The sequence below is a fragment of the Helicoverpa zea genome, chromosome 16 (genome assembly GCF_022581195.2).
Source record: "Helicoverpa zea isolate HzStark_Cry1AcR chromosome 16, ilHelZeax1.1, whole genome shotgun sequence".
In the NCBI taxonomy this organism is placed as follows: Eukaryota; Metazoa; Arthropoda; class Insecta; order Lepidoptera; family Noctuidae; genus Helicoverpa; species Helicoverpa zea.
Genome location: NC_061467.1, coordinates 5829601 through 5843230, shown reverse-complemented (window position 1 = coordinate 5843230; position 13630 = coordinate 5829601).

The following is a 13630-nucleotide window of genomic DNA, read 5'->3' as shown; positions in this document are numbered from 1 at the left end:
GGCTTTTCAAAAAACAGGCTGAATATTTTGTACTGTCTACGTCATAAAAATATACCCTATATTTTTGTTTGCTAACCAGAGTGTAATAAACTTTGAGTAACATTTGAACTACCTGCGTAGGCCTACTACGTAACTGTATCAATGAACTCGATATATTTATGAATGAATGAAATTTTGATTTCATTTCCCTCTTATCTGTGTTTCATTGTATGTTGTACCTATTGCAAAAATATTAATGTAGTATTTGATGTGGAGTGGTATAAAAAGGTCAGATAGGCAATCACTCCTTGTAAAACACTGGTACTCAGCTGCGTCCAGTTAGACTGGAAGCCGACCCCAACATAGTTGGCAGGTAGATGATGTATACCAAAAATATATACTTAAAAGAAAAAAAAGGTATCAGAAAATAATAAATATTAATCCGTCTGACCACTAAAGCGGGGTGTATTCAGAGTTGTTAGGTACTAATGCAAAAGGAAGACGGGAAAATGAATATTTTTACGATGTGGAAGCACAAGTATTGGATGCGAAGTCCCAACCTCCCCGGGGCAAGGCACACTTCACACCAATGCAGTGTTGGTAAAAATATCTCAACACCCCAACTTTTAGGAATCTTCGAAGAATTCCTTTCGTAAATACATTTAAACGAGAAAAACGAGGCATTGTACTTTTACATTACTTTTATTGCTTCTGTTTTTATTTTATTTTCAGAAGGTAGATAGATAGATATTCTTTATTAGGTACACCAATTTTACATTTTTGATCTGCTACGACATAATGGGCGGTCTTATGGCTAAGAGTGATCTCTTCTAGAAAACCTTATTACCAGAAGTTATTGTGCCTTTAAATTGCATATATATGTACAAGTAATGTAAAAAATTAATGCTAATAAATTAAAGATATTTTTATTATATTTTATTTTGTTCATAACTGTCCGTAATTCCGACAAGTGCCGGTCGAGTGAGCTCGTCCGTCCGACCAATCGTATGTAGGTGCATATGTTGCAAGGCATGCTCTTTTCATCTACCACAAATTAAAAAATCTCGGAAAACTTTTCATGCGTCCAAATATTGGATCGAATGAAGTTTCGAAATGAACTACTGTGAGCTATGTTTGTTGTTCTGTAGCTAAACTTGCTAACATATTAAATTGTCCATGGTTTTGAGGACTTTTGCTTATTCTGGTATTATTTACGACTTCAAGCTCCATTGACTAACTAACCCAAAGTCTATAAACGTCAAACATAAAATGTAAGTACACAAAACCTTGAGTAAAAGTTATTACGACTAACCTACAACGACAAGTTTTAAATATACAAAAACAGTGTTTCTATAACGGTGACGGAAACCGAGCGTTATGCGTGTTCGGCACGCACTTGCTCAATATTGTACAAGTCCACCACATTAAGCTCTGTTAGGCGTTGAAGTCAAATGTAAAGAGTATCCATTCAATATAAATAATTAATGATATGTCAGCATTCACTCGCACTGCTATCTCTACATTACATGATTTATGATATTCTTTTGACATGCAAACATATAATGTTACGTATCAGTATCGAAGTTCTCCCATATTTATTGCTTCCAGGCATAATATTTATCAAGTTTAGTTTTGAAAGAGCAATAGGAACAGTTTTAAACAAAACTAAGTGCACGAAGTTGTAGAGCGGATTTACCGGAAGCGGCCGCGTCGACAGCGGCCGTCGCTTCAGGATCGCAACACGCTTTCATTCATCCCGCAGTTAAGTCCTTTCGGAGCCGACGCCGGTTTTACACGGAAACTCTACACTAGGCGCCGACCTCCTGCCAGAGGCGCCTTCTCGCTCGCACGCGCACCGCTCACACCTCGCCGACTGAAAAGAGAGAACAAAATCAATACTGTCTGGAACACGCCCACCGGTTCAACTCGGTAACTGCGCTTCCTCACTGGAAATTCGATAAAATAAAACTGGGTAAAAATCATTAAATTTGTGTGTTGGTGTTAGAGATCCTATGTCGTGGGATCGGTAGATCGCATCGGCGAGGTGCAGGCGTGGGCGGCGGCGCGAGGCACGCCGCGACCAGTCACATGTTTCGCACGTGGTCGGCTCACGTTACAATGTTTACCTGAGACCGCCTGACGGTCAGGTGAGACCCGCGCTACGAGCCACCACTACACTTCTACACGTAGTACGCCGGCCGACTCCCCGAAATAAAAGCATTTAAGGCCAATTTTACTACTTCACAGAAACGACTTTCTTTCGGGCTGCTCTCGTACAAGTTAAGCAAATTGTTTGCAGTCTCTCTGGGTAAACACTCTTAAAATGTAATCTTGTCTCCATCCTCATGATAGCCATATTCAGTGGGCGTCGGAGCCGGCGAGCCCGCGGCTACGGTTTGCATTTTTATCAACCATCGACGACAGGCAGCAACATTTTATTTTGCGTGTCATAAATATGGAACTACTGAAGACGAACATACGCTGGAATATACAACATTTTCATGCAAACTTATCTGAAACTATGCATAAGTAAGCAGCGACGAAAAGAAAGCTTCCTCTTTGCTATAAAAATAAAACTTAGTAGATGTTCTTGTGTTTCCTGCATCACATTTTGAGAGAGCTCTTTGTAGGTACTTTATATACGCGAGCGTTGATGTGAGCAAAAAACTATCCCACACAATTTAAAATACATTTTGCTTGAGAAACTCCAAGCTATTTACATTCATTTTTAAATATAGCCTAGAAAACAGACTTACTGATAATATTGAGCTTACAGAGGTGTGCTTTTGAAAGTAAGTTAAATGTAGAAATATGATTGTATCCTTAGAACAGAACACAGCTTCTTTGTACCCATACCAGTCACATTTTCACGAAGTGCTTATATGTGAACAGAATACGCAATGAGCTGTCCCCTTCCTTATAATATTTATACGAAACGTTAAGGATATCTCAATTTATTACGTTCCATTAATTCCATCAAAACGTCGTGAGAATAACCACATGTTAATAATTATTGATGGCAGAGTTAAATAAACAGAGTTGTGTGTGCCGTCATCTCCGCAATTTGTTCGAGTCGGGAGCGACGGGTATTAGGGAACCCGTAGGCAATGCTAACAGACTGTACTGTAATTTGTCTGTTGAACAATGCGATATTTTGAGACCTCTTGAAGTATGCAGTTTGCAAATACTTCTAAGTAGTTAGAGGTTTTTGTAGGGGTATCTGCGTGGTCAATTAAGAACCTCAGACTTTTGGCTATTATGTGCCCAGTACTTAAAATCTGGTACCTATTATGAAAGCTTTCTTTCAACTTCCAATGAGGCGTAAAATAATCGTGTCAGCTAACATTAATTAATTTTACACCAAATTGATTTGGTTGCTAGGATTACAGTATGAATCGATATTAGAACTTTGTTTACCTTTTAGCTATTTTCAGGATTGTCATTAAGTAAAACCCTTTAATAATTTCAGTTATTGCAAAGAGCAGACTCATAAAATGTCTTTAACGCTAAAATATGTATGAATATAATGTTTTAAAGCGCAATGCACCAAATGTAAACTGTGATTTATAAGTTTCAACGGAATAATTGCAATTCGTGGGGTAGTTGGAAGCAATAAATGGCTTATGGGGCGCCTTACAGCCAATGGTTATGGCCGGTCTCGAACCACTACCTACAGTAGGGGTTTATCAATGCGTAAAAAGGTATCTTCGTGATCGTTCCGTTCACGTGTTTAGAGGTGTGTGATTTTTTAGGGGCGTCAATTGCCTTAATGCTGGTGGTAGGCTTTAAACAAACTTATAGCACGTATATATTTATTATAGTTACCTAACAATTTTATATTGATTTAAATACCTCTAATATTATATTCTCACAAGTGTCTCTAAATGTTGTAGCGTTACTTTTCTGTTGATTAGTGAGGAAAATGTTAAACAGCAAATTGTCTACCATAGCATATCAATTTCAACTGCTAGACATCACATTCTTCAAATTATCAAAAAAATATGAACCCAAGCTAATAGCTTCGACCCAATCATAGATTATACCCGTATTTGCAATTCAAAAACCTTTAGCTATCCGCCATTCCGTGCCTGAACATAATTAAAATTTGCCTTAGGTGACGTTCATCATTAATTATTTAGCGTAGTTTGAACGTCTTTAGCGGGAGCCAGTCGACGTGCAATAAATGGGCCGCAACGCCTTATATTCCTTATATTCAGAGGACAGAGTGAGCACGTGCTTGGAATACGTTACCGACAGCGCGCTAAAGGAACCCAGCGATCCCCGTCTACATAAAGATTTATTCCCATCTGTAACTGAGAGGAGGACGCGACACTTTTTCCCAATTATAAGGTGTAAGCACCCCATTTATTAACATCTCGTCAAAGAAATCACGATCTCCCCGCTTCTCCTCCACTTTGCTGGAGGTACGTTCATAGTTTGCTACACTTCCCAAAGTTTTGATTATTGCGCCGGCTAATAATTCCGAAATTGTACAACTGTTTCCTACTGGCGACGTTTTAATGAGTGCAAGGAAAAATTATATTGTAATTATTTTGCAGAACATTTCTGGTCAGCTAATACTTTACGTAGAAGTTGTTAAATCGATTCGACATAATGCAGTGTCGTTATTAAAATATTTTCTTTAAAGTAATATCAGTAGAGAATTTCTAGATAAAGTCTGCCCTAGCTTCAAGTAATTTAAAGCATGAAGAGATTTCGTGATAGCAGTGAGTATAAAAAAGTCTTACTTAAAACCAATATTTCTTTTAAAGGAGACCAATATAATCATTCCTGGAGACCGTAATTAAATTCACATATTCACATCTCTATCATATTTGCAGTCGTGTGAGCTCGGAAAATATTACAGAACATGTTAGTAAGAAATAAAAAAATATGTGTCACATCTGGGGAGGGTAGCTGCAAACTGTATGTGCCAGGCGTGGTCGGAACTGGAAAACTTAGCCGTCCCGCGACCAGCGACAACTTTCTTGTCCAACTCCATGCGGCGCGGTGCACCGAAATGCCGACCGTCTTCTTTGTCATTAAAATGCTTTATTGATGTAATATGCAATATTTTACGCCGGCGAATATATGCACGTCTGGGCACGTAATAGACATACTTCTGTGAAAACTTTTAAAGATAAATTATTGTACGTAATTAGTGATGCAGTGAGCTCAATCTGAACTTTCGTGAAATTTATTGAAAGCAATTCGACGGCTTTATAAGACTACAGAATGAACATGAGCTTTCGAAACAGCCATAGCTTTAACCATTAACTTGATGGTGAGACGTGCCCGCCGTTTTCACTGGTAATTCTATCTCAGCCATACCATAAAGACTAGGTATGCAATGCTTCTCATACCATTAGCAGTAAACACATATATACGAGTAGATAATAAAAATTAATACAATGTGCCGTAACTCGGTATGCATTTCAAACTCAGGCACAATGTAAAAACGGGACGGCAGTCTCTGTAGCCTTAATATCCGCTGTTTCAGACTCGTAACCGGCTAACAATATTGCATTGCGTACGCCACGCGCTAGTTCCGTACTTATCGCGAAAGTTTCAGCCGGCGGCTCGAGAGGGGGTGGGGGCGCCGGTGGGCGGAGGGGGCAGGCGCTCGCCCGCTGCAGTATCGATCGCGTCTGCTGCACGCTGCAGCGCTGTCTTCCGCAGATCAGTCCTTATCGTCCGCCGGAACGAGCCTCCGCTACAGCCCGCACTAAAAAGGTTTTGCGACACATTCTACATAGGAGCTGCTCGCGCCGACTGCAAGCACAAGTATTGAGGCGTGCGCTCACGCTTCACAGACCTAAGCTTGTTTATTGAAAACCGTTCGCTCTTATATCTCAGCGACTACCTACTAATACAACATGCCCGATTTATGGCTACATAAAAATAATGTACAGTCCGTAATACGTTTGATGATACCATCCGATAAATTTATGTGAGCGGTTATAGGATTTGTACGCTGGGAGATTATGAGTTCTCGCAAATCCAACATAAATGGTACAAAACATGGGTAGTTGGTTATATCGCTGAATACAAGACATAAACAATCACGAAAGAAACAGCGACTCAAATGACACTTGGTGCAATACGAAACTTAGTTTGAAACTGTCGTGAACAAGCTTGCTTGACGTTTCAGACACTAAATACATTACAGTTGGGGCGGTTTTATAAGTGATGGTTAAGGTAACTGCACCGGTCGGTCTAACTATAAAATTTATAACGAAGGACCAAGTCGAAAGTTGCAAGCGTTGAAAATATTGTAAGCTGCACTCGTTTCGGGCAAATTAAATGAAAAACGAAGTTTCACCGCGTGGCGGACAAAGTTGGCCACTCAAGTTTCAAGCTCGTCGGAGAGCCGCATATAGACTACACCCGTCCTCCTCTCGCTACATAATACATAACACCACACACACATAAACCATCGCACTCCACGACTCTCGATATTATCTCGTATACAACTTATAAAAATAATAATAGTAAAAAGACTACATAATAATTTCTTACTCTATAATATTATATGGCCCATTAATTTACATAAACTTACATCAAAAATAAACTGAATATACCTTGAATAAAGCAACCTCTATCGCTAAATAGTGTTTACCAATAGCCTCTTAGCAAACTCAAGGAAAACCCGATGTGTACTTTGTAAGGGATTTATAAACCTATCCGAGCCTGCATATTAATAAATGGAATAAATTTACCCCACCTGGCCGTAAGTTCGTAGCCCACGCAACAACACTGTAAACTCAAAAGTTATTTAAAGTTGCTACAATCAAGACGGTTCAAGGTGGTTATACTTAACGTCCATATTTATGACGTACTTACACTAACATACTGTATTTTATAGTCATATTTCTTTCAAATTTTAATGCACGATAGCTCACAGCGTCATTACCAGAAATTACAGTTTCAGTGAGTCAAATCGATACAAAGCGACAAATACGTACATACAACGAGTGAATAGTTTGGAAATACGCCAGACAGGGCCACTCGACCTCCGTACACTGCTTGCCCACTTCACCAGTGAAGCTGTGAAGTAAGACGCCACGCAGCTTTGTGCGCGACAGTACCGCGCGTCACAGTCGCACCTCACCTGCTTCGTTACTGTTTATTGCCGTCTTAATTAAATACTTTGCTATTCTAACTGATTGTAATCGCTTCAAATTACATGTTTGATATCGAATTCGAACGACTTTTAACATGTTTGACAACATAATTATTTTTATATTTTTAAGTTAATTACAACAGTAAAACATTTTAATTAATGTTTCAGTTTTGAATAAGAAGTAGGTAAGTAACAAACAGTCGGTTATTTAGTTAGTTACAAGAGTTTCAGCCACTTAACGCAATACATTTTACTATATAGTTAAATAGAAACTGCACAATTGAAGCGTGGGGAATACTTGCTACGACGGGCTTCGCTGGAGCTACGCCAAATTGTAAAATATATTTTAATATTATAATATATGTCATAATTACATTAGGCAAATATATTTCAATGGCTTAGTTTTAAATGTTGATAAAAGACCTCGGGAATAATATTTTCGCGTATGCAAGCATGCATTTTCCGCGCTAACTTTTAGCGGAAGTAACTCAGCGAGGCGTCACTCTCGCGTTGAGTCCTCTTCAAACGGCAAAATTTTCTGTACTTAGGCACTCTTTTGCAATAAAAATACGTACTCATATACGCTAATATAGGAACCTCTAGAGGGCGCAATATATACTTATTCATAAATAAAAATCTATTTAAAGTGCAGCATTTGATTTTAAAAAGAGAATATACTATTGCACCGTTGAATGCATGTACACTGTACACTTGCAGTGAAAAGCGACAGTCGTTAACAGTGACATCTCCAAATTTTATTTCTCGTGGCATCGTCATTGTGAAACAGTTTGCCGCTGAACGAGTGAATTTCCTCGTGTTAAGGAGAGCCACATTGGAGGCCCGCCAGATGGCTCTTGTGAGGAGTACCCTCCGCCGCCTCCGACTGACGCTAATTGCTACCAACTCTTCCATAATTATCGCAATTATACTGAATTTATTAATGACTATTAATATTATGATTGTTTCGAACTTTGTTTCGTTGTGCAAGAGTTTCAGTAGTGAAATAAAATAGAAGCTCTAAGAGTAAAATACATTATTTACCTAATTAGTAGCACTAGCTTGAAATAAGCTAGAGACAGTTATTTTGTTTTTTTTTTGTTTAAAAATAAAATTTTACGGCGATTTAAAAATCGTGTTCCCCCTGAACCTTTCATGTGATTACGTAGGTAGCCATCTACCATTATCCCATATATAGTACATGGCATCGGGCTGTAACCAAGGGTTGTGATGTTGGAAGTAAGCCAGAACACAATGTCTGCACACAGTTACATTTGCACTAGGGATGCACTCGTCTCTGGAATCAGCCTCTTTGTCCACCATTTTATTCCAGAGGTTTTAACTTTCCCTTTGAGAATTACCAACGTTATTAACGTACCTTTACACGGTTCCCACGGACGTAATTAGATACTTTTCCCGTGTGTAGAGGACTTTAAGACGGTTAATTTAATATGATAATTACAGAAGCCGTAACTTTATTCGTTACTCGACTTTGGAGACGCGAGAAATAAACATGACATGCTCAAAGTTCTCATTTCGTGTCTGTGCAAACACGAAACGGTGATAATTCTAAAACAAATTGTAAACATAAATATTTTCTATTAAATGTATGAAATGTAAAGAAATATAGCGTCTGTGTTTTGTTAAGTTATTCTGTGTGTTTGTCCATACAATCCCTATTGGCTACCTTACCTGTGTTGTTGGCAACCGTATCGTTTTCATTTCTTAAGGAGCCACACTCGATAACGTACAAAGGCTTTTGTAATACAAATGTTTTGTTTTTAATAAAAATGAAAACAGCAACTTGTTGGGGAAATCTTTTAAGGAAGAGAAGACCTTACAAGTGTTATTATATATTGTGTTTTTGTTACCCCTTCTTCAGCTTTGTTTCCTTTTAAAGTAAGTTTTTCACAAGTAGAATGGTGTTAGGCTTGGTGTTCTCCCTTCTTTTTTACGACTGCTTTACTTACCTACTTACTGTTTATGTGTTGAATAAAGAAAATCTTGTAAATAAATAAATATTAGCATTCGTCCCAAAAATTTTAGATAAATGACTATTATTATCGGAACAAAGTATAAAAAATACCTCATTTATTATTTCCTATTATTCAGGACAAAAAAACAAACAATGCTTTCTATTCTCGTACAAAAAGACGAACGTAAAGATCCTCCCACATGACGTACGTACAATACAATACATTAGGTACGTATACTTTGCGCGCATCGTTTTATTCGGTCCATGAAAGATGGAGGCTCATCCCACTTCGGAAGGAGAACACTTGACCGCAACAGATGGCCGGGCGAACCACCTACCCATAGGCGTTACATAACTACTTCACTAGCTGTATACACCCTGTAACCGAACATTTCAATCACTTTTTTAAACCTCCGCATATTACTGGCCTGCTAAGGCTCTCCTTAATTTAAGTTTTCAGGCAGTCTGGACTTAGTAAAAAGAGAATATTTCCGTATGAACGGCGAGTTTACGACGCAATTCCTTTTTATTATAAAATCATCGTACCTACCAGGTATATTGCTTCTAGTTTAAAATGGTTTGGATAATGTTGAACGAAACAATTTTGTCTTGAGCGAAATTCAGCAAAACTACTTATTTTTATAGTTAAGTGGTTTATTTCGTTTAAGGGTATACAAGCTTTGTATTATATTTGTAAGAGCAAACCTTGGCATAGGTCCTACACAATATAAAGTGTAAGTAGCTATGATTATAATTAAACTGCATCTGACGTTAATTAAACGAAACTCATTACATTCAAGTGGCATATCTATTCAAAGTCAAGCATCAAGCAGCAAACTGGGTGTTTATAAAACAAAATCTCCTATTGTCTATTCAAAATTGAAATGTAATATGAATACAAACGAGATGAAAATGAGGGCGTTCATATCTTCACACGTTGGTTCGCGCGATGAGACGTGAGCGAGCGTTCCGTTGCACGCAGCCGGCGGGCGCTGCATTTCCGAACGCATCGCCGTTCAATATCCGCGAGGATTGTTTGTAGAACCACCCCCCCGCACCCCGCGCCTGCCCGCCGATACCACTGCCTCTAATGGAGCCTGCAAGGGTGTCTCGTTTTAGAAATAGACTTCACGATAAAATGATATCCCTCCTCAAGATTTAGTTTTAAATTAAATTCTGTTGGGAGCGTGAGATATTGGATTCGTGTTATTTATTAAGTTTTCTTTGAAGCTATGTACCTACTAGATACGTAAGCTCTTATATTAGTACCTCCTTGTTTTAGATTACATTGAACTAAAAATCCGCCGTGATGTAAAACTCTTGCCTTCCCTTCGTCTGAACTATCCATTCAGTAACCCCACCCTCCAAAACTAAACACTTTTACCTGTTAAATTCTCTTTGAATCAAATAAGGTTTTAACCATGATGACGTGCTACAGCCCTGCTGATTCTCGTACACAATACCACATATGGTGGACACACTTCAATGTCCATTGCTCCCTTCATCCAAGAGGTCCATCAAGGTAATTAGTGATCCCTCGATGGAAATCAAAGTATGCTTAACATAGGTATAGTAAAGCCATTCACTCACATAATATCACCCGAGCTAGACCACAAAACAGAGTTAGATGCGCGCAGACAGGGTTTTTTATAAAACCGCGGATGGGACGTACCAGTACTAATCAGGAAGGCTGAATAAGGCAGTATAGTTGCTTAAAGTTATCTTAGGCATTTTCTTATTTACGTATATTAAAAATATGTTACTGATACAACTCCATAATGAGAATGTTAGAACTTTAGAAGTTAAAGTTACATTATACGGCGTCTCGTATCGTCTGCTACTACTTTGTGGTCGTTTTTAATTAGCTGGCCCTCCGAGAAAATGTTGAGTCTAGAATCAGTTCCTTCAAATCGTAGGATATCTAAAAATGGTGTGGATGCGTACTTACCTGATGAAGACCTGTATAAAAATTATTATATTCTCTGAAATATTTAGGTATTTAATATGTTGTGGTCAATTATTATTTCAATTTCGATTCATTACAAAAAATGCAGTAATAGAAAAAGCTCTTTGTAATAAAAACACAAATATAAAAACTCTTAGTAATTGAATTTTGTCTAATCCTCGCGTCACAGAATAAGTACATTCATAACATACATACAGCTAAGTAATAAGAATCCTGAAATATCTGGTTACATATAGAACCTACATCCATAGTATTGATTAGGAAGGTCAAGAGGCATTGCAATTAAGTGCCAACATTTTTCTTTTGGCAGAAACACACGCTGCGTTTGGCATAAAAATGATGGACTCCAACTTTTACGACCTATTAGCTACTACAGCATATATATGCCTTATGACTTCGTGCTATATACTTACCTTTTGTTGAGTATTTGCAATGAATTTGTACGATATACGAATACATAATAGAATAAGAAACCCAGTTTTTTTTTACCCAGTTTTCAGGATGCACTTTTGTTTTATTAATTTTGCGTTATTTGGTTACTATAGGTATCATGTGAATACATGTGAATAATTACCATCACCATCATTCATCTCCGTTGATTTTTTCCAATTAAATATTTATATTGGGGTTGGCTTCCAGCATAAGAAGATACCAACCTTATTTTTGAGGAAATGTGAAAACGTAAACCGAATGAGGACATGGTAAATAAGGAACAATAAGCTCTCAAAGTTGGAATTAGCCGGATTACGCAGACGTAAAGCACTTGATAGACCATGCTTCCTCACCCACGGCGCTTACAACTCTAATAAGACACCCACGACTCACTAACATAAATAGTGGAAAACTTTCAAAACACTATTATAGTAATAAGGTCAAGTAAAAAAAGAGCCTGAGCATGAATAAAAAGAATGTTTTTTTTTTTATGTATCTTCACCGATTACTCGAAGACGCCTGGACCGACTTGCAATTTTTTTTTTTTTGTAGGATAGGGTCCTACAAAAAAAAAAGGTCCTTCCAGGTGGTCCCATAATCACCAGGTCAGGATCTGATGGTGGAAACCCTGAGAAATCGAGGGCAACTTTCGAGGCGTGCATAGGTTAAAAAACTTGACAATGAGGTGTATGTCTGATAACACTATGCAACAGTGAAGGTTTGGAGCTGACCTGATGATGGAGACGAGAGAAGGTCGAGGGAACTCGACAACTGAATATGTAAACTACCTCGTGTTTGGGCTTATATTATTTGTATTGACGAGACCTTTGCAACTGTGAAGGTTTGGAGCTGACCTGATGATGAAGACTGGCGAAGGTCGAGGGAACTCGACAACTGAAAAGCCAAAAATAAAAAACTTTTTACTTTTGGCTTTTCAGTGACAAGCAAAAAAATAAAACCGACTCCCAAAAACACTGAAAAGCAAAAAAAAACTCTTCTTAGACGCATCGGCCTAGAAGTCGGTGGCGTATAAACTCTGGAACATCCATTAGACACTGACTTCTAGGCCGATGCACCTAAGAATAGTTTTTTTTTGCTTTTCTGTGTTTTGGGAGTCGGTTTTATTGTGAAAGGCTCTTAGCATGAGACTGACCACGTGTCTGTCTCCGATCTAGTTAGGTACAAATTCTGACAAAAACGATTCGAGATTTTCAGTTTTAGGTTAGTAGAATATGTTTAGGTACTACAAAATTTTCAGTACGGGTTTACAACTCCTAAATATTAAAAGCCTTTTAAACTGTATGTAAAATGTCTAGGCATGTTATTAGCCGAATCCAATTTTTGTGCGTTTATATGTTAAACTTTCTTTCAAAAACCTTTACAAGCAGACTATTCAGCACACATTCAATAAACTACCCAACTTAACGTACCTATATAAGTAAGGAAATCGGAAAATGCCACCGTCATTCCAGTATCGCCGCAGCTTAAAACATATTTAATCTCAATATTAAACCTCAAGCTTTTGAAACTAAGAGAACGATCAAAGGTTACCTCTAATGGCCCCACAATTAATAATCCTTAATGTACCATATAGTTAAGCTGTCAGCTTCAATAACCTTATATGTATCTAAGTAGGAAAGTATATTGGTGCTTACATGTGTACCTTTCGAAGTAGGTACCAAGTCGTAGTAACTCAAGCTTCAAGTGTAGATACAGTGCAGTGCACAGTGAACTGTACTTATGTCGCATGTCTCCATAGCAAACGCTGGTAACTTCATGCAAGTTATGCAGTCGATTTGCAACTGTCTCGTGTCGACATATCTATAAGCCAGTCAGTTGCTATATAATATGGTGCCTATGTCGTACACGCCTTCATACATTATTATATACTTCTGTTAAGGTTATTTCATACTGCAAGCAAATAATAAAAAGATGAATACAAGTTTAATTACTTTCGTATGAAATTATTTATTTGAGATGATTTTGTTTTAATATACAGCTTTTCGTTTTTTAAGGTATCAAAAAAACTAAATATAAGAAAACGTTAATCAAACATGAGGTTATAGCTAGGGCCTTTTCTTCAGAATGCATTCAGAAATACACAATACTTTAAAACCTAACTACGGAAATAAGTCAACCTAAGTTTTCTTTATTCAGA